Source organism: Gobio gobio (assembly GCF_949357685.1).
Source record: "Gobio gobio genome assembly, chromosome: 14".
Taxonomy (NCBI): domain Eukaryota; kingdom Metazoa; phylum Chordata; class Actinopteri; order Cypriniformes; family Gobionidae; genus Gobio; species Gobio gobio.
The window spans coordinates 36524357-36548149 of NC_137107.1; positions in this window are offsets into that span (position 1 = coordinate 36524357).

Below are 23793 nucleotides of genomic sequence, written 5' to 3' on the forward strand. Positions count from 1 at the left end.
GTGCGTTTCCCAAAAATGTACTTAACATGAACGCGCGAGAACGCGCTCTAAGTGCTACTTAAGAGTCGCTGTCCATTTGCGAAGTGCTGAAATATAACCTTATATGGAATCGTTTCCTCTGAACGTTTCACCTAATAATTGTCATCTGATGTGGATTAGCAATCAAAACACGTCTATATAAAGCAACTACAGGCTGAGGCACTGACAAAAGGCTGAACAAAAAAAAACTCTAAAAAACTAAATTTTTTAGTTTTTTACCTGCCCTCATAATTTTCTTTTTTATAAAATCCAGTGATCATAAAGTCAGTTTCCACAAAAATATTAAGCAGCAGAACTGTTTTTTTTTATTTTTTTTTATCAACATTGATAATAATGAGAATATTAAAATAAAAAAAAATAAAAAAAAAGTGTACAATAAAGTACAATCAAAACCTTATAGTATTATCACAATGCAGTTGAATAAAGTTAAAGGTGTAATCTGCCGGTTGTCCTGTAGGTGACCTCATAACTCTGTCCTCTTACGATACACTTAGAGCTTTACGATTACTCCAGAGCACTCGTAGATCTACGATCATTTTCAAGTGCTACTTAAATTACGATGCTTTTGGGAAACAGACCTTAATATTACGATCACTCGTACGATCGTTTTTACGATCAATTTAGGCTTACGATGCTTTTGGGAAACGCAGCCCTGTTCACTTTCATAATCAACGTAGATTAAATAAATAAAAAAACATTATAATATTTGAACATATGAAATTAAATACGTGTTTTAATTGGCTACGGGTTCTCGTTGTGCTTCGTCGAGTTTTGATGTGTTTTATAGATGCGATAATGTTTCTTATTCATATGTGGTTACATTCCACCACTGGCTGTGAAAAAATATTTCTTTGGAATGAGAGTGGCACTAACCAACTATTTGGGGTCATGATTAAAGGGTTAGTTCACCCAAAAATGAAAATTCTGTCATTAATTACTCACCCTCATGTCGTTGGACACCCGTAAGACCTCCGTTCATATTCGGAACACAAATGAAGATATTTTAGTTGAAAGCTGATGGCTGAGAAAGGCTTCACACAGGCCTCCATTGGCATTCAGTACATTGACACTTCCAAGATCCATGAAAGGCACTTAAAACGTCGTTACAAAGTCTATCTCACCACAGTGGCTCTACAATAATCATACAATGCGACGACAATAGTTTTTGTGCGCAAAAAAAAATCAAAATAACACCTTTATCCAACTTGTTCTCGACTTCCGTGTATGCCTCCACGACGCATGCGCGAGAATATGACGCAGATCCGGCGTTCGGACATATGACCCAGAAGCGATTTGTTTACGAGCAGAGGAAGACGCGCGTGTCTAAGCTGTTGGATTCTACATTGATCGTGCTTTAGGTCTCGGCGTAGTGCTCAAAATGGGGTTAGAGTGTGCATTTCATGGAATCCCGAGCCCCGGCGTTACGTCATATTCTCGCGCATGCGTCGTGGAGACACACGCGGAAGGCAATAACAAGCTGGATAAAGGTGTTCTTTTGATTTTTTTTTGCGCACAAAAACTATTGTCGTCGCATTGTATGATTATTGTAGAGCCACTGTGGTGAGATAGACTTTGTAACGACGTTTTAAGTGCCTTTCATGGATCTTGGAAGTGTCAATGTACTGAATGCCAATGGAGGCCTGTGTGAAGCCTTTCTCAGCCATCAGCTTTCAACTAAAATATCTTCATTTGTGTTCCGAATATGAACGGAGGTCTTACGGGTGTCCAACGACATGAGGGTGAGTAATTAATGACAGAATTTTCATTTTTGGGTGAACTAACCCTTTAACCTCTCTAAAATGTTGATTGTGTAAATTTATATATTTAATAATATATTCATGATTGTAAACAAATATATTTCCTTGCACAAACATTGGGCCTTAGAGATGCGTGGCATGGCCGCGGACTCCGCGGATCGGGCGGATGACGTGACGAAAAATTTTATTTTAATATTTTAAATTCGGACGGGTGGTTCAACCATTCAAATTAATAAAAAAAAAAAAAAAAATATAGGTATAGCCATATAGCCCAGCTGTCAGTATGGAGGCCTAAACATCTCGTACATACTGCCTGCTTTGTTTCGATATTAGTTATATCTTAAAACAGCCAGTCATTGTAGTATCTCGGGGAATAGCCATTTAAAAGAGAGAACGCAATAGCTAAACTTCTACCAATTCAATAACATCCACAGCAGAAAACGAAAAAATAGTCGGAAAACTTTGCCCATTAGTTAGACATGTAAGGCAAGCAGGCAAGTTTTGGAGTTGTTATGGACAATTAAAAATGTGAACATGCGTTGCACAGTTGTGCGGTGGACTTTCAGCGAACGAATAGAGTCTGTTTTTCTTTAATATCGAGGCTCTATAGTTTGTTTCTTGTATGATTGTTAGGCCAAGACGCGCTCTCTTCCCATGCAGTCAAAATAACGGTTTCATTTCTTCAGGCTCGTCCTAGTCACCCTGACATGACAGTGCATAGAGTTAATTAGCCTATAATGTGAATTACTTGTTATTTTATTCTTTTTGGAATAGGCATTAATTGGTAGTAGGATAAATAGCAGCATGTTGAAATTATGTGCCAAATTGCGTTTTTTATTACAATGATAAAATTGTACAGTAGCCTATTCAGGTAACGTCAGGTTTGCCGATGTGCGTTTTATTTATGGTGTTTATTTATTTTTGTCCCTGTGCGCCGATCGGTTCCCTGCTGATATTCTGGGGTACAATATAGGCTAATCATAGCCAATATAGGCTAGCAGGAGCACGGCAAGTGGAGGTGCTGCAAATTTGAGTTAATTTACATGTATTCATTTTTAGCATTTAGTAATTTATTTGTACACTTTAAGTGGCCATTAAAAAAAGGCTTAATATTTATATGTTGAATTATGTTTTTAAAACATACATGAGGTCATATTGTGACCGTTGCGGTGTGCAGAGAATGCGTAGAGCAGTTATATTTCCTCCAGAGTGAGAGCGCCTTTCTGAAGATTCCGTTCATTTCTAAAGTTCACGCCTTGTGTCATGCTGGTTCCAATATGCCTATCTGAAATAAATAGCTGCTGCCCCCAGCTAAAGTTTTTTTTCCCTGTTTATTTAAGCGCTGGTGCCTCCATGCCGTTGTCTGCTATATTTGCTTATTATTTATTAAATCCTCGAAATTGGTTGACAAAACATTGATTAAAATTAAGTTACAATTTATACAAAACGAACTAATTTCTGACCCCCATGTCTTCTTACATATATAATAATCATATTTCATAATCAACGTAGGCTAAATGAAATGAAAAAATAACATTATAATATTTAAACATATGAAACTAAACAAATACATAGGCTACAGTAGCCTACAAAGAAATGTCATGTTGGAGCGGGATTTGAGCGCACGCCGTTTTACCGGTGAGCGGTTCATGAGCTCCTTTAGTCAAATGCTCTATAGGCTAAGGTAGGCAGGTTTTTTGCGTTAATTTTCATTTCCTGTCGCTGTGCAGGCTCTTTTATTGTATATGACAGTGTAAACAGCTCAATAACTATTTTAGTTAAAGGTTTAATGTAGGCCAGTCCATTGCATTATGATTGCTCGCGTCAGCATCGCCTTGCATCGGCCAACAAGGCTTTCTACAATCAGCGGATGGCGGGCGGGTGCGGCTTTGAACATTGGTCAAAAAACGTTGGGGCCGACGGATTTTGTGATGCGGTTGCGGATAAAATAAAAGCCCATCCGTGCATCTCTGGGCCTATAGTGAACGTGTTTCGCTCACAGCCAAGCGTCAGTATGCACCCAGTCCTGATCATGTACATTTTACTGCTTTAATTGTGAGGAAACCCCCCTAAAACGTCTATCATACAAAAGAATAGAGTCCTAAAATTATATTCATAACAATACAATAATGTATTTCCTTGCAGATATAGAACGCGTTACTCATAGCTCAACAGCGGCTGGCTGAACTGCGGCATTAGTCGCATTGGAGTGACGTAAACTTCCCTCTTCAATTGATTGGCTTGAGGATGAGCTGTCAATCTAGAGCTAGTGGACCAATGGTGTTGCTAAGACCCGCCCCTAATTTACATGAAACTTGAACTGCAACATTTGAAACGGCAAGCAGAGAATGTGGAAACAAGAGCAAAGGAGAAAACAGCGCGGACATGCAAAAAATTTAAATAAGAGCAGAAAACATGATTTTGTGAGCGATTCGGAAAATTTGGAATTCATGATTCAGTTTTGAGCAATATAATTTTAAACTTGTTTAAATATTTGATTTACGCTTATCATTTTTATTTCCGTGACTGCGTTGTTTGTGATTCTGGTTAACTTTGCATTGATTTTTCAGTTTTGTGCGTTATATTTTTACATGTGCTTTTAAAATTTTGATTCATGCTTATTATTTTTTTATGCGTGACTGCAATAAATTTGGCGGGAAACTGATCCCATATGAATGCAGCATAAGCTCGGTGTCGGTGACTGTCTACAACTGTAGCCTAGCATAGCCTTATGGAACGCACTGATGATGTGTGATGTCTGTGCGGAGATATGGAAATACATATGTTGTACAGGCAGGTACGACATCGAATATTTGGCCGGAATGTAATGATTGGGCGAACATTTTTTGGTCCTGAGACTTCCACTGGAGATATTTATATACATTTTTTAAAATATTAATACCACTTCTACTATTGATTGCTATCAGGATGTGAAACAAGTTTCAACCAGTATATAAAAAGTGTTTATCAAACAAATTGACTACCCTATACCTTTAAGAAATGAATTGTGTTTAGTCAGGGTAAATTATTGAGAATTCACTGTATCTATTTTTTAAATGTCTGTTATTGGTGTTTTTGAAGGATTCATCCATGCATGTTTGATTTTTAATGCATCATAAAACCAATGTATAGAACCAAAATCCTACATTTTCTTTTTTAATAATCCTTTACTCTCGGATGTATGTCACAGATATGGAAGGTCTGCTGCTACTTTCGTTTCATCACACCTATACTTACAAGTGCACTTCACACATTTAATGTCATTTTTTATGGTGAGGAAAAACAATGGATTTTTTTTAATAGTGAATCTGAAGGAAGAGCACAAAATAATGACACTGTAAGCCGATGTTGTAAGATAAAACTAGCCCAGTTTGAGAGAGACTGCAACAATGTTAGCATTGCAGCCCCATCTTCTGTCTGTCTCTTTCTTTCTCTCACTTCCTTTCTCTGATTCAGTCTCCCTTCTTCCCACCACCCAACCATTAAATAATTTTGCTGTTGGCTTTTTCTATTTGCCTGGAATTACCCATGAACAGTGCGGTTCTCTCCTGGGGGTCTGTCAGTGCAGCGCTGTAATAGCTTTTCTCTCTAATAGGTGTGTGACTAGGCAGCTATATGGACTATAAAATATAACACAAATCTTTATCTAAAGCCACTCAGGTACCTGTCTCGCGCCGACTGCCCTGCTAGCTGCTAACCTCTCCCGCTCCATCATGCTAACGCTCCTCACTATGTCCAGTAATCTCTCTGCTTTTTATCTCTGGGTATGAGGGGAGGCGGTTCGCTCGGCGCCCAACATCCATCTTTTATTGACTTGGAGGCCACTTCAAATCAATTTCTCTCTCAGCCCGTTCTCGCTTAATCACCTGGAAGAGAAGCGGCACGTGTAAATATGAGAGACAGAGCGCTTCAGATGGACCGCAGACCATTCAGCCCTATTCCCAATACAATAACCATGCAAACTACATTATTAAAGAAAAACGTGCCCCAGGTCAGATTTAGTTCTCTCGTGTAAAAATGTTGTTCAAAATTCTGATGGAAGTACCGCAGACGCGGCGTGTTGGGAAATGCAGTATGACCTCCGTAAGATCTACCGCGGCGTCCTCATTCACAGAAAGCGAAATTTACGAACGTGCTGGCGAAGTGAGATGCACGAAGTGTAAATTATTATGTAAATCTGTCCAAGGCTGCAAGGCTATGCCGGTCTCGAGAGTGACGCTAACCTGACTACAGCGTAGATCAAGTCTGCAGGGCTGAAATATATGAGTTACAGTGTTAACAGAACTTCAGTATCCTATAGAGATGGCAAGTATTGAGAATACTTATTCCTGTTCTCTCTCTCTCTCTCTCTCTCTCTCTCTCTCTCTCTCTCTCTCTCTCTCTCTCTCTCTCTCTCTCTCTCTCTCTCTCTCTCTCTCTCTCTCTCTCTCTCTCTCTCTCTCTCTCTCTCTCTCTCTCTCTCTCTATTATCCACTCTCTTTTACTCTACTCCCTGCTGGAAAAGGCGGCCATTTCAAGTTATGGTGCTCATCCAGGTCTCCAACAGTTTGGTTAAGTATTGTCTTCCAGGTTGGACTTTGCCCAAACAGCTAGTATTCTAGCTGGTAGTCTAGTCAACCACGTATAACAAGAATGGGCCAGACAATGACTAGGTATTACTAGAAAAACCATGTAAGCTAGCTACTCTTCCATCTTAATTTGATTTTCCAACCAGATTATGACAGCCTGATACAATCTGGATTACCAGATTTCTCAATCTGGTAATGGTGTTGTTATTGTTAACTAAAACTATTAAAAATAATTTAGTAATTTGGAATTAAAGCTTAAAAAAAGTATGAAAATTAGAAATAAATAAACTAACTGAAAAAAATAAATAAAGCTAAATAGATTTAGAAATATGACAAAAATTACAAACACACAATTTATTTAAAACTAACAAAATTTAAAAATACAATTCAAAATAGTAATAAATACCACAATAGAATGCACATAATATTAAAATAACAAAGTATGCCAAGATCAAATCTGATTGGCTCAATGTCCAAGAGTTAGTTTGTAAGCAAAATTGTTACAGTAGTTGCGTTGATAATGAGTGATTTTAGTTTTCCATGTTTATTATTAACACGTTTCTAGATCCATGAACATCCGAGTTAAATCTGAAATATTCAGTACTTATTACTTTTGGAATAGACAGAAATTCTTATCACAACATTTACCGCTATTGATTGGTTGATTGGTCTATTTATTTAATTTATCTATTTAATTTATTTAATTTATTCATCTATTTATCAATTTATTTAATTTGTGTATCTTTTATTTGTGTATCTATTTATTTAATGTATTACATTTATTTATCTATTTATTTATAGATTTGAGTTATTGGTTTATTTTAGCATTTTCTATGCAAATGTTAAAAAGACTGCCACACAGTTATTTAAATGAGTTTTCCATGCCAATCTATTTTTGTGGTTTGCATTATATTTGTTAACCTAAAGAATCCTGCAAGCACTTTAATATTTTTCCTTTATGCAGATAGCACAAAAACAAAATTGTGCTATTATGTTAAAAGGACTGAAAAATGCAAATGCATATGCCTGTTCTGATTTAAATAACATTTTGCTCAGGTTTTTTGTAAATGTGTTCTTCATGACAGTTTTTCTAAAATTAAAAACAGAAATATTGCAATGTAACGCCTTGCCTGTATCACAATATACTGCAATATATCGTATCGTGTAAAACCCCCTGTATCGCGATATGTAGACTATTGTATCGCCAGATTCTTACCAATACACAGCTCTATACCTGCCTACCTTTTTGGCCAGAATAAGCTACAATTTGTACTATTTATATCTGTCTATGTAAGATTAGGACCCCCCAACCCCATCCGGGAGATCAGTGTGTGATACTGGCCTGTCTATAGTTCTTTTTTCTCTATGTATGTAGATTAGAGAAGCCCACCATTTCGGCACGCCTGCAATCCCGTGCGGGCCGCATTTCAGCGCTGCATATGCACTCCATGCATGTCTGCTTTGTTTATGTCATTGATTTATTTATCCTGTCCATTGAGCGTGTAGCCGCCAGCGGGAGCGTGCTTTTCTTACTCTGAAATCACCACCTCCTAATTATCTGTCACAATTTCTGCTATCCCGTGCTGAAGACACAGAATGACCAATAATTACCCTCCAGCCCGCATCTTTCAGTGTGTTGCCATTGATTTCCTGGCACCCTTACCACCCCAGCGTCCGTGTCTCTCTCTTTCTCTTTCTCTCGTTCTCTTTCCTCCATCACCCGGGAGACAGTGAGAATAACCCTCGCCACCCGACTCCTGCCGTTAAATGTGAAAACATTGCTTTGGTTGATCATCAACTCACTAATAAAAATTAGACATGATCATTCCAGCGCTGCCAGTGTGTGTGCGCTCGTGTATTTGTTTGTGTGTGTTTTTGCACCATGCTGCTATGTCTCCGCTCATGCTGTGACACGCATGACGTGCGTGTGTGTGCGTAACAATTGAAAAGGATGAGCAGCTGTCAGTGGTGTAAATGAAGATAAATCAAACATCATTGAGAGTGTGTGTTGTTTACTCAGCGTGATTCCCAAAAGACGCAGGAGGGACAGAGAGAAAGTGATCACAAATGTCGAGCATTGATCACTCACAATTTGAAAGACATTGATTAATCGCTGCTAACCGCAACTTTTGTGCACAGCAGACTGGATAACATGCTCAGCAAACATGTCCTCAAAACAATTACAACATTATTTCAGATTGTGAATTCTATAAATGGAAATGTATGTTTACATTATATAGTTGTTGTATTTTAAAAGGTTTATTTAGTTTGACAACAGTCATAACTCAATCTGCTTGCAATCACACCGTTCTCTATAGGGCACAGCTGAATCAGTAGCCACCGAGCTCGCTGTTCAACTTTCAAGTACTTGGTCAGGATTTGCCTTAGCAGTGCAGTGCGCTTTCAGAAAACCTCCACCTTCCCCAGCTCCACCTGTATAGATCATCCATCAATGCATCCATCCATCAATGCATCCATCCATCAATGCATCCATCCATCAATGCATCCATCCATCCATCCATCCATCCATCCATCCATCCATCCATCTATCTATCTATCTATCTATCTATCTATCTATCTATCTATCTATCTATCTATCTATCTATCTATCTATCTATCTATCTATCTATCTATCTATCTATCTATCTATCTATCTATCTATCTATCTATCTGTCTGTCTGTCTGTCTGTCAGAGTGGACTCCTCCAGGGGTTCAGGCTGGAAAGTTACCGAACGACTAAAGAAACGTTATCAGAAAGATGGAAGAAAACTGTACATTTCTCGTCTATTTCCACCCACTGCAACTTATACCAACGACGGAAATAAGTGCAGTTACAATAGCAAAATATGTGGGAGAGCGTTGCCATAATGTGTTTACATTGTATTGCAATAGGGAGTACTTCAAAGTCATTACCAAATCAAAACTAGTTAGGACAGTATTTGTAATAGAAAGGATTTAATGACAAAATCTGGTTATGGTAACACTTAAAGCTACACTGTGTGATATTTTCCCCCATCTAGTGGTGAACTTGTATATGACCATCCAGTGAATTTTAGTTTCTGTTCTGTTCAATTCCGATTTCGTTTTAACTCCTACGGTGGCCGATTTAGTCCAAGATTAATATGGCTTCCAGTTCGACCTCGTCCACATTCGACACGGTGCCTGTGGGATATTCTGTGCGCAGTGGGATGGTTGGAACTCAACTGGCCTAATTATTCGGCTAGAAAGAACTGCAGCTAATCCAGAGTGAACTTTGATGATAGTAATGTTTATTCAGTCATCCAATTGCAAGGCATAAACAGGTTTGCATGGATATGTACATAAATGTGGTTTCTGTGAGAGAACAAATTAGGATGGTAAATATACATGATAATGACATGACAGAATATACAAAGTTAAGAACTGTATAACTATACTTATAAGTTACATTTGTATAATGTAACCGTAAACCAGAGCTTATTGTACCACATATAGGCGCTAAATGCAGCTGCATTAAAAGGAGCGGAGCTGCCGCTGCTAACAAGCGGTGTCCGGTTACAAAAGTGTGTGCGCAGGTTTAGCTCTGTATAACAAGTGTTAATATGCCGATCAGACCTGATACATATTTCCATCAACATACATTACAAGCAAATATTTTCTATAAACGAATAAACATTGTTAATAACTGAATGACTATTCAAATATAGGTGAGCATTACGCTATTGTATGTTGACACAAAAATACTTCTGAGGTAACATCAACTGAATTACATGATGACACACTCTGAAACACATCCACAATGACAATAACTATTATTACTTACGGAGTTATTAACGCACAGAAATACCACACAAGGAAAAACAGACTTTTGAGGAATAAACAAGCCAGGAAAACTCCGTATAACTCTGTTACTGGAGCTGCTGAGATGAAAACTCTCTGCGCATGCACCAGACAAGTCTGAACAAGTTGACGCGCACAGTGTTAAAACCGGTTAAAACGCCAAAGGCGAAGCTTGAATTTACGGGTATGTCCCTCTTTGGCTAATGTACTTTCAAGATGGAGGGGCAACATGGCGACCACCGTTAGATCCCATTACCTTATGTATTTTCAATGGCATATTATAAACTTACGAGAATACTTTATTACTTGAAAGAAGTAAATATACATTAATGAGCACATATATTTTTGAAAGAACTAAGTGTTTTTAGCTAAGAATAGACTAAAAAAGTTACACAGTGTAGCTTTAAAATAGTTTCAAAAAGGATGTATGAGATGATAAACTTATACCATTAATCGTACACAGCATGCATAAAATGTTACCTGAGGGATAGAGAGGGAGAGAGAGAGAGAGCAAGAGAGGGACAGAGAGAGAGAGTGGGAGAGAGAGAAAGGAAGAGAGCAAAGAAGAGAAGCCCCAATGACCTCAAGAGCCAGAGAATAAGAGAGCCAGAGGAAAAAAGAGAAAAAGCAACAGTTCCAATCTTCTTTTATCTATTCCTTGACCATGTGACTGAAACCAAATGTGTTCATTTAAACTGACCAATCAGACCAAACTTCCCCCACTGTAAAGGTGTGGCACCCATTTGGCATACAGGCCTTTCTTTTGTCTTCCAAATGGCCCTTCTGGTAAGGAATGTGGGTTGACAACAGTAAAGCAAATTTCTTTGTTGGATTTCAAATATCTATCTATCTATCTATCTATCTATCTATCTATCTATCTATCTATCTATCTATCTATCTATCTATCTATCTATCTATCTATCTATCTATCTATCTATCTATCTATCTATCTATCTATCTATCTATCTATCTATCTATCTATCTATCTATCTATCTATCTATCTATCTATCTATCTATCTATCTATCTATCGTTCTATCTATCGTTCTATTGTTCTATCTATCGTTATATCTATCGTTATATCATTCTGTCTATCATCTGTCTTTCTTTCGTTCTGTCTATCATCTGTCTGTCTTTCGTTTTATCTATCATTCTGTCATTCTATCCATGATCTGTCTGTCTGTCTGTCTGTCTGTCTGTCTGTCTGTCTGTCTGTCTGTCTGTCTGTCTGTCTGTCTGTCTGTCTGTCTGTCTGTCTGTCTATCTATCTATCTATCTATCTATCTATCTATCTATCTATCTATCTATCTATATATCTAACTATCGTTCTATGATTCTATCTATCATCTGTCTATCTATCTATCGTTCTATCTATCTATCATTCTATCTATCGTTCTATCATTCTGTCTATCATCTGTCTTTCATTCTGTCTATCATCTGTCTGTCTTTTGTTTTATCTATCATTCTGTCATTCTATCCCTCTTCTGCCTGTCTGTCTATTCTATTCTATTCTATTCTATTCTATTCTATTCTATTCTATTCTATTCTATTCTATTCTATTCTATTCTATTCTATTCTATTCTATTCTATTCTATTCTATTCTATTCTATTCTATTCTATTCTATTCTGTTGTTTCCTTGTTCCCATCTAAAGCTGATTTTTGATATCTGGATTGTCTAGCAGGATCCTGTTCTCTCACTCAAACAGACATTGAGGCCATACTAGTTTCAGCATACTAATAATGACTGCATTAAGACCAAGCAGAAGCAGCAGCCTGTGGGTTGCCTACTGGAAGCAGTGGGCTTTATGAATGTTCAAGTGGTAAAAACCATAGCCCAGAACGTCTAGGGCACACCTACCAAGTCCACTTTTGAGCAGCAGTCAAGTTTAATAGTGTTAAAACATTTATAATTGTAAAACAACTGTTGTTTCGTTAAAGATTCATTTTTCTTAACCTTTCAAATAATTTCATAAATAGTGTATTCAAGGAAACTAGGTATGTCGTATGTCGAAGAGCTGTTAATGAGATTTATAATACCCCAGCACCCCTACTTTTCAGGCCATTGCTATGCTCCGGGTACATCCCAACATTCACTTTGCATTGATGCCTGACACAGTAGGCATGTACTTAGTTGGTGCTAAATGACTATAACCCATTTGTCTCTACTCTTCTACTACAAGTAGTACGGTCACATGGCAGAAGCCCCCCTGCCCACCCCGGCCCTCTCTAGATGCCCCTTCAACCTGATGGATGCCATCAATAATGGACGCCCGTTGCTCACTCCCACCCCGGGACACAGAAAATCACAAGCCAGCCGAAGTGGCGGCCCGAGCCCAGCAGAGGTGTGATAATTCACATCCACATTTATACTTTTAAATTTCATCAAGTAGTTTACCTCCCCAAACATGCCACAGGCTGAGGGAAGAAAGCTGACAAAGAAATGTGGGTTTGATAGGAGCTAGAGAAATCTGGCCTGACTGTCTTTGCTCAGGGTAAAACCCACCGAATGAGGTAAATGCATCAGCGGCAGGGGCTGTCTCGACACGGGTGGCAGGGGAGGATGGAGGTGACGAGAGGGAGAGAGAGAGAAGTGCCGGAGTGCTGGGGAAAGGCTGGATCCAGCGGCTAGGACATAATGAAGCACACCAGGCAGGGTAAGCATTAAGGGCTGTCACTTGTATTGGCAGCTCCCCCCTTCCCAACACCTCTCACTGCACAGCAAAGCCAGTCAGCTGGACACGGCTTCAGAATTCATTTACAGTCTATATCGCTGACCCAAGGAAATGTAGATCCGGAAAGAAAGAGGAAGTGAGAAAGAGAGGTGAGAAAAGGATCAGTGATGTGAAAGAGTGGTGGAGACTCACTTGCAAAAAGTACCATTCTGTTACGACGTTTTCCGGAGATGGATGCTGTTCGAATTTTACATGCGGCTCTCTTTCAGTTCCTGAGAATTTGAATTGGATATTATTTTGATTGGATTGGATTAGAATTACAATATAGACAAAAATATGACATTTTCTAAATTAACTGATTATAGAATATATTGATTTAATTATTTTGATATCCCTAACCCTAACATTCTGGGTTAAGTATATAGGAATTGAACGGGGCATTCCTTTTTCAGTTTTGAATGGGACATAATCCAGATGTAGCTATTGGTAACTATGGTATATGAATATGGTAATAATACATTGTCATGGTAACAAAGTACCCCTATAGTATTCTTGTAAGCAGAGGAGTGGGTAACTGAATACAGAAAGATGGGTTTGGCAAGCAAAGAAAGTGAGGGAATGAGACAGAGAGAAAGAGAGCGGGAGATGAGTCCAGAGACGGCGGGTGGGTCAGGGATGGCATAGCAGAGAGGCAGAGATAAGGTAATGACAGGTTGGCGGGCCGGACTAATGCTGTAGCTGGACCAGTTCTGTGGCAGTTGAGCTGATCATCACAGTCCTGCCATCTGGAAAAGCCTGTTTCCTTTCTGCAGAGCTCATCACCTCCCCCGCATCGGACCGCACCACGCTATACCACGCCAGCAGACTGGCACGTCTCAGCACTCCATAAAGTCTTGCCCTGCCATGGAGACACAACTGCAATAATTCGCCCACCCAGTACAAGAGCTGAACAATCACAATCTACAGCTAATGAGTGACATGGGGTGGGTGATACAAGCAGACATTTTCTCAATCGCAATATTCTCGATTTTGGCAGATGGCGGTTTTACAGTGGGATCCAAAATCTTGCATAACTACTTTGCACTTTTCTAATTTAATGGATTTTCTTTCATTACAAATAATAGTTTTTTTCTGTATCTGCATGACAGTTGGAGTACACTACTCAAGCTGCATGAACTGTGTAGGAAAGCATGATCACAAACTGTGCAAAACCCAATGATCATGTTTTCCGACATCATTTGTTCTTCAGAAGGAGCAAGAACATTTGTACACATGATCAGTCACAAATTTGATTAGAAATAGTGCAGGATCTTAAATATTTCCCATTCATTTTTACATTATTTACAGTTTTATATTTTTGATATGGTTCTATAAATTACTTAATTTTTTTTTTTATTTAAATGTTGAATACTCAGACTTTTGGACCCTAATATATACATAATTTTTTTTATTTTAAAGTACTGAAAATTTTCTATCTATATATCTAATCTATCTATCTATCTAATTTTATTTTTTTACTATATCACAGTGACCCGAAAAAGTATTTTGACACTTTTGGACAGTTAGATATGTCTTACATTTCATTGTTTCCTCTGTTTTTGTAATTGTAATTTCATAAAAAAATGTTTGTTGATATAGGCGGTTGTGCTTTTGAACAGTTTATCTAATCTAATTTTAACATTTAATTTTTAAATTCCCTGTAGATTTTATCTAATAATTTTTGACCATGCCAATTTGGGTGAATTTTTTGAGTATCTATTGTCATAGGATTCAGGACAACGTTCCTGGTTTTCTCCCATAATGATTTCCTTGATTCTGGTATTAATAAAGGGGTGATGAACTGAGAAATCAACTTTCCCTTGAGACTTTGATATATAAAAGTTCATCTTGATATAAGAATATCCTAGTTTCAGAGCTGAAAACGTCCTTGTTAGTCAAAGAAAAGCTTTTATTGACACTAGGCCCAGAAAACCAGAGATCTCAGAATATGTCGACCGCTGACGTAATAGGATGCAGAAGCGCCGCCTCAAGCCCGCCCACCGACTCGTGGAGCTAAACGGGTCGTGCTACCGAGCAATAAACATGCCGGTTCCAGCTCACGTGCGTAAGACATTGCGCGTTTGTTCGATTCATTTCACCGCGAAATCAACTGTAAACAAGATACAGGTCGAGACTGGATTTGGCCCCAGGAGTAGACCCAACGTCCTGGGGCTATGTGTTTTTCAGACAGGCTACCAAAACGTATCACCGGCCTGCCGACGGGCTATCTTAAATAGTGAAATAACATTCCTTTCTTGTGTGTGTGTGTGTGTGTGTACGGTTTGCGGTTATATTCAATGATCGGGCGGGCCAATACAAAAATAACATTCCAATCAATCGCGGGTGGATAAGAGATAAATCATTGTGTTTGTTTGATAAAGATATTTTGCGAGTCCTGTGAGCGATTCCCCAGGCACTTTCAAAACAATCCCCACATGTACTGAGGGGAGCTGAAGCTCATTAAATATGCAAATCTTATCCAATCCTAGCCGTGGCCGTTTACTTCCAAGTCTTCAGTGCGACACGCCCATCAAAACCGACCGTTTTTCAGAGAGCCTCAAAACCATGGCAGAAAATAGCCTATTACTTATTCATTATGATGTTTCTGAATGTGAAAACCACGCAAACGTCATAAGTTGACGTCAGACAACAGTATAATTTTTTTTTAAAAAGCCAGTTCATGACACCTTAAAATAATTTCTTACATGATTCTTTCAATCGGAACATTTTCTCTCTAGTTTTCTGGCAACAAAACAAAGCATTAGTGTGAAAGCTTGAAAGAATTAGCAAATGTACCTACGGGGTTATAGCTTAGAGGATGGTTACTTACTGTCTTTGCTCCACCTTCTTCCTCTTTTATGTGTGTTGGCTCAATATAAACTGATTTGAATGCCCATTATCTACCACGCAGTGTTTTATTCCAGTTGACAAATGTTTACAGGTTTATCGGTTTAACCAGTATAGCACCCACCCCTAGTGATATACCGTATATGCAAAAAACCCTGCAGTGTTAAAGGCCGATCTTCGATGATTCTTGAAGTTGTGGACACTGTGTACATTAAGCACTGCAATTTTCCCCTGTGGAAATAGGCAAAGAAATTAAATTGATTTAGGAAAGCTGACAGATGAGAGAACTCCAGCAGTCCAGCAGCCGCGCGCTTCAATTGAACGTTTATTCCCTGCAGAATTTGCCCTGTATTATTAAACCTCTCCACAGAACTGACCCTCACATATATCTTACTCTCCAAGTCTTTCTCAGATGTTAAGTGCTCTAAATTTCATTTTTTTTTTATATTCCGGTTCTGGTTATTTTACTCATAGTAATGATTGACACCTACCAAGAGGGCGTATTGGAATGGTGATACATTTGCATGCATCGTTGGCTGTTTTATTGAGTCTGCGTGTCATCGATACCCAAATCTATAGAGGAAGGGTAGATGACTTGTTATCATCTTTCTCTTATCATGTGGAAGATGAGCACATCACAATTATTGTCTCAACAATATAGATTCTGTCTTTTCGGTCCAGCACATCTTTTGTTCTATGGTGGGAATTGATCATTATATCATAGTAATTATGTTACAAGTCTGTTTTCATTGCGGAACTATGGGGAGAGAGACATTGATGTTGTCCAGAGAACCTCCCATTCGATGTTGTTTCTTTTTCGGAAATCCAATTTCTGGCCTAACCAAGTTGAGTTTTCTGCTTCAGTGAAGTGCACAGTCATAGTCAGTCACCTACAGTGTAATTAAACCCAAACAAACTCCATCAATCAGCTGACATTAGTCCAGGAAACACATACACACACACACACACACACACACACACACACACACACACACACACACACACACACACACACACACACACACACACACACACACACACACACACACACACACACACACACACACACACACACACACACACACACACACACACACACACACACACACACACACACACACACACACACACACACACAGGCAATCTGGAAATCAAGTTTAGAAAGCAGGCAGCGAGCAGCGTGATTACAGCAGTAGAGTGAGTCACAGGTAAGCCCTGAGGCAATGGAGACGCTAGTGGAACATAAAGCTGACCGCACACACACACACACAAACACCAAGCAGGTTCAAATGCAAAGAAGCATGTCTAAATGTTACATGCAGTGTTCAATAGTGCCATTAAATCCCAGCAGTGGAAGAACAGAATCTTTATTACTAATTCGTATCGGAGCTGTGGCCTAGCAGTTACATTTTCTGACGCATTGAGCTGCGGCTCTCATGTGGATGGCGGAAGTTTAAAATAGGATTTGTGGTGTTTTCTGATCTCAATAATCACCTGTCCTTTTACCTATCCAGAATAAAGCAAGGCCAAAAATGACTTGTTAAAACTCCCATAGATTTGAATTTGCAAAATTATTTAATATTATCAAAGTCTCTTTTTTTCGGCGGCCATCTTTGAAACGCCTCTCGGGCATGCAAGTGCAGCTCCACACGTCTGTTTCTATAGCAACCAGAGCTTCTAACAGCAGCTGCAGTGACAAATGGACTTTACTAATCAACGATTGGCTCTTTGATTTAGAAGGCGGGGCTTATTTGCCATGTCAGAGTGCACCGTCTTCCTATATATAAAGTCCTTGATTATAATTCAACTATTTTACCCATTTATTTTTAATTATTAAAATTTTTGGACAAATTGAAGAGGGCAGTCTCACAATGCACTGTCACAATGAATAAATAAATCCTGTTCCTAATTCACGTGAAATAGTTTTGATCCAAAATAGTTTAATATGAAATATTTTTCCTACAATTTAATTTGGCCTAATTAAAGAAGACATAAAAGATAATTTAATTATCAAACTATTTTATCCTAAATTTAGGCAATCCCATCGTGTACTTTGTCAATGAATAAATATATACAAGATGGCAGAAGTAAGATAATAAATGTCCTTAATTTGTTCAACACTGAATAAAATAATTTCAAATAAACTATTTTACCCGAAATGTAATTTGGCAAAATGTATGACAATGAACAAATAAAAAATCACGGCTGCTTTTGAAATCGGGTAATTCTTTTGAATAAGTAATTCATTCACATCCCTTAAAATTTGTATGTAGTATGTTCTATATGGTATGAATTTGAATTAAATCATGAATGTGCCTATATCATGAGTCATGAGCCTATACACCGTTGAGGCATAACATTATGACGAATGGACACGGCTGAAGTGAATAACACTTATTATCTCTTCATCACGGCACCTGTTAGTGAGTGGGATATATTAGGCAGCAAGTAAACATTTTGTCCTCAAAGTTGATGTGTTAGAAGCAGGAAAATGGGCAAGCGTAAGGATTTGAGTGAAAATATGTCAGAATATGCAGTGCATCGCACTTTGTTGCGTATGGGGCTGCGTTGCCACAGACCAGTCAGGGTGCCCATGCTGACCCCTGTTCACCGCCAAAAGTGCCAACAGTGGGCATGTGAGCATCAGAACTGGACCACGGAGCAATGGAAGAAGGTGGCCTGGTCTGATGAATCACGTTTTCTTTTACGTCACGTGCATGTGCCGGGTGCGTGTGCGTGTGCGTCGCTTACCTGGGTAACACATAGCACCAGGATGCACTATGAGAAGAAGGCAAGCCAGCGGAAGCAGTGTGATGCTTTGGGCAATGTTCTGCTGGGAAACCATGTGTCCTGCCATCCATCTGGATGTTACTTTGAAACGTACCACCAACCTAAGCATTGTTGCAGACCATGTATACCCTTTCATGAAAACGGTATTCCCTGGTGCCTGTGGCCTCTTTCAGCAGGATAATGCGCCCTGCCACAAAGCAAAAATGGTTCAGGGATGGTTTGTTGATTTGACCTCAATATTCCCCAGATCTTAATCAATTCGAGCATCTGGGACATGCTGAACAAACAAGTCTGATCCATGAAGGCCCCACCTCGCAACTTACAGGACTTAAAGGATCTGCTGCAAACATATTGGTGCCAGATACCACAGCACACCGTCAGGGGTCTAGTGGAGTCCATGCCTCGACGTGTCAAGGCTGTTTTGGCAGCAAAAGAGGGACCAACACAATATCAGGTCATAATGTTATGCCTGATTGGTGTATGTTGTCATTGTCATGTGACCTACCAGCGTCAGTTGTGTCGCTTCACTGCTATTGAAAAAACCTCTCCTGTGGCCTCATGGGATAGTGAAGTGTCCATTGGATGTGCACTTAAGAATCTCACCGGAAGTAGTAGGTCATCCACTTTAATGAATATGAGTTTTTGCTTACTATATAGTCAGAGCTGGGTAGTAACTGATTACATGTAATCTGGATTACATGATCAGATTCCAAAAATGAAGTACATGTAATTAGATTATATTACGTTTTAAAATACTCATATTCAGACTAAAGTTACTTTTTTATTGATTACATGATTACATATTATTCTAACAATGGCAGTCAAATATTCTTTGATTTTCTCAACATTGCATATCTAATCAATTCCTGATTAACATATTAATTATTATCTGAATTATCTCTCAGTTTCAGTGAGTTATTTAACCAACCATGTCTTTGGAAGGCTTTTATCTTTTTTCGTCATTTCATATTTACATGCCATGCAGGGATTTTTTTTTTTTTTTCAGCTGAAATTTCTTTGACCTAATACTATATATTTACTTGAGGTACCCCCTGAGATTTTAGTTCGCAAGTTAGGTCAATAATAAAATTGTCAATAATAATAAATAATATGATTAAGTTCACGGTTCTCTGATGTCAGTTAATGGTCACATTACATGCAGGCAACATTTTTTATTGTATTTTATTTTTTTTAAAAACGAACCCCTGCAGTTCCATCAAAAACCCTAGTCATAATATTTAATAAACTTCATGTTGTTGTTGATGCTGATAACAAAGAATGGAATATATTTTCTTTCTACTATCAAGATTATTCTACTCAAATCAATGCGATAAACAAGTTAGGTCAAAAGTAATCTAAAAGTAATCCAAAAGTAATCAGATTATATTACCTTAAATATGTAATGTAATGGATTACGTCACTTGCTACAACTTTTAATGTAATTTAAAATCACTAACCAATTACAATTTGTAAGTAACCCTGCTTTGTATATAGAGAAGTATGCGATTTTGGATGGATGCATGCAATATGTTAAAACTAGATTTGCATGTGCAATTCAACCAACTGTGGAGGTTGAGCTTAGTGAAGCGTTAATTGATATTGAAGCATGAACAGGTTTGCAGCAGTAATTGTGAATGTGCGCAAGCTGAGAGTTTTTAGGCCGCGCATTCACGTTTCATCTGGGTTGTTTGATAGAGTTTGATTTCTGTTGCACCCTTAGCATAGCACCTATGTGTTGTTTGCCTCCTTTTCTCACACACAGTAAACAGGTTAGCGTGGTGTGTATCTTTTCTCAGGAGATGACAGCTTGTTTGTGGGTGTATGTGCGTGCGTGTCTGAGTTTCTCTTTGAAGTGTCACAGCTTTTCAGACTCAGTTGCTGTCTCACTGTGCGCTGTGTGTGTCTCCGCCCCCAGGTCAGCCCTCTGCGTTTGAAGCGACAAATCGGCCGTCAGCACGCATGTCGGATACCAGGCACCATAGCGTTCTCTCTCTCTCGTTCTCTCGCTCTCTGCAGATGTTCTCTCTACCTCTGGTACTGTATATCTTTATCTGCACTTTCACACACATTCACACACAAAAAAAAACACACACAAGCTCTATTCCAAAACCCAAGCGAGCTGTCTCTTTAGGCAACATTTTAATTACGTGATGGCTATTCCAAAAGTTGAGCATGCTAATTATTCTCCTTCCTAAGATACCTTCTTTTAGCCAAATAGCAGAAAACTTGCTCATAATGCACTGCAACATTAAAATGTATTGTTAAAAAAAGTTTAATATTGTCACGACTGGTTTTGGGATTTGGTTCACGTTTATGTTTTCATGTCTTTTATTTTGTAATTTTGCCTCTGTCATGTTTCCTGGTTCTTGTCATGTGACCTCCTTGCCCTTATGTGATCATGGCTGCATCCGAAAACCTAGGCAGCGGACTTGTTGCCTCGCTGCCTTATCAGACAATGACTTGTAAGGCAGCGTTTGTGCATGAAGGCACCTCATGAAACTGATTTCGGACAGGCTTCTTAGGCAGTGCAACAGTTTAATGATCTAGAGCAAAATAGTGCAAGCTTTGGTGAGAACTAAACAAATATTTAATTACTACAGTACATGGGCGTCGGAAGCAAAAAAAATGTGGGTGGGTACTGGAGTAGATGCCATTTATCATTGAGAGTGGCAATAGTGTAGGGGTAAGATGCATGGCATCAAGTTTCGACGCCAATCAACCCAAGGTTCGAATCTGCCTTTTGCCAAACTCACTCTACTCTCTTTTCCCATCACATATCAGATCGGAAAGGCATTTATTTTCAATAAAAATTAAGAAAATATTAGAAAAGTGGAAATAAAGCATCTAACGTGTTTATTAATAAGTGTTTATCGGTTAGGGGTGGGTAAATAGACATGTGCTGGATTAGAGACGATAAAAGCGAGTGGGTCCAATATCATTGATCGTAAAAAGTGGGTGGGTCTTGTCCCAGTGCAACAGTAGTAATTGCTCAATAGAAATGACATCAGAAATGGAAAATGTTGGTCAAAAACGCACATTTACACACAGATCGGCCAGAAAACGCAAATATCGAATTTCACGAATCTTTTCTTTCAAGCTCAACTGTCACAGAATGGAGCACACAGGATTGTGGGATATCTAAGGCATTGAAGGATTCATTTATGCTGCCCTCAAAACTCGGTCAGATGAAGATATCTCCGGAGACTAGGAGAAGCTAACATTCGATTCGGACGTGCCTTGATGCCTTCCTACTTTAAAATATGTCCTCCGAAGGCAGCATTTTCCAGGTGTCGGGTGCAGCCCTAGTCATGTGCTTCCCTAGTGTCTTGTTCTGATTGGTTCCCTTCTCTATGTGTCATGTTCTCATTGGTTGGTCTAGTCATGTGTCCATAGTTCTCATTGGTTCATTGTCTTGTCATGTGGTTGAGTTCTGGCAGTTCATTGGTTTTCATAGTCATGTGTTCCCCTAGTCTCTGTATATATAGTCCTCATGTTTGCCTTGTCAGTTTTTCGAGTATTGTTCCTGTAACATCTGTTGGTGAGTTTTTGTCAAGTTTGCTTATGGTTAATGTTCGAGTCTTTTTAAGTCAAGTCAAGTCCAAGTCATTGTTGAATTCTGTTTGTATCACCTTGTTTAAATAAAACTGCACTTGAGTTCATCTACACTCGCCTTCAGTGGAATACGTCACAAATATAATTTTAATATTATTTTGCCATTTTTTTATTTGATTTATTATTGCCAAATTGAAGAGGACAGGCCCACAATGCACTGTGACAATAAATAAATAGATACAAAACGCAAGAGAATACATTTTCTTAATTCATTATAGTACTTGATTAAAAATATTTTAACATAAACTATTTTACACAAAATCTCAGTTGGTCAAACTGAAAATAATCCCAAAATTGAAAAAAAAGCAATTTGCAACATGTCAATCAATAAATAAAATGATTTATGTTGCAAGAGAAATATTGATTACAAAAGTGCTTATTCATCCAGTACCGAAAATAATCAGCAAAAAAAAAAAAAAATCCTTACTATTAATAATAATGTATTTTAACATTTTTATTTTTATTAGATTTTTTATAGACGGAAAATCCCTGGCCAAATTGAAGAAAACTATCCTATAATGCACTCCAACAATAAAATAAATAAATCCATTTTAATTTTACTTAAATTAATTCAATGAAAACCAGTGATTAAAAAGTTTAATAAAATATAAAACTGTTTAAACCAAGAATTTAGTGTATGCTTATTAAATTGCCTTGATGGAATCTAGTCTCCCGTGTGCTTTGTGTATGAAAATTTTATTTTTATGTACAGTGTTCAAATCAATTATCAAGTTCAATTTTAGTGAAGATGTTGCTATGGAAGGTAGCTCCATATGAGCAGCGAAACATAGCAGCGTCAAAATACACCATCTAGCGTCTTTCTTACTACACCTGCAGTACCTGTCTGCACAGCACAAGTACTCAAATCATCATAAAATATTTACATTATCTGCATTGATCTCAGTAGGCAAGGAAAAACCATGCAAGTTTCACTTTGAGCACACCTCTTTATGTTTTATGACAAGTATGCGTTTTGTAGGCGCAGTTTCCCCTGAGTTTGTTTCCATTATGAGTAGTTGAGGTGAAGGAGGCTGTTTTTGGGCGCTGCTTGCTCTAACAAGTGTGGCTCTCTATCTCTCTGCAGGGACGGGGTGACAGTGGGCTGTGACAGCTTTCCCTAATGACCCGTGAGTGCCCGCTTCTGTGTGCTGACATTTTGGGTGGCAGCACAGATGCCAGGCATGCAGAGGAGGGCGTTACTGCCGCTGGCAGATCTCGCTCCAAATAAATTACTGTCAGAGGTGTTGCTCTCTCCCCCTCTCTCTCTCTTTCTCACTCATGTACACAAAATGCAGCAGACTTTCACCGTGTCCTAACCAGGCATGATGCGACTGTTACGGCGACAAGCAATTTGTTTCTCACTCTGAAAGCGAAACGGCTATGTGATGCGACATATTCACAGCCAATCAGAAGATATTTGATGCTCAGTGTACAGATATGTGAAGTGGGACTTTGGGCCATTGGGATTTCCTTTTGGGCGGGGCTATCCAGTGCAGACCAAATGTTAATTATACATTCAATGTCCCTAATTCATTCAATACTGAAAATTAATTAAAAGAAATTTGGGATAAAACGGTTTAATAATTAAATTATTTTTGAGCAAATTAAAGAAGACATTCCCATAGTGCAATACGCCAATTAATAAATATT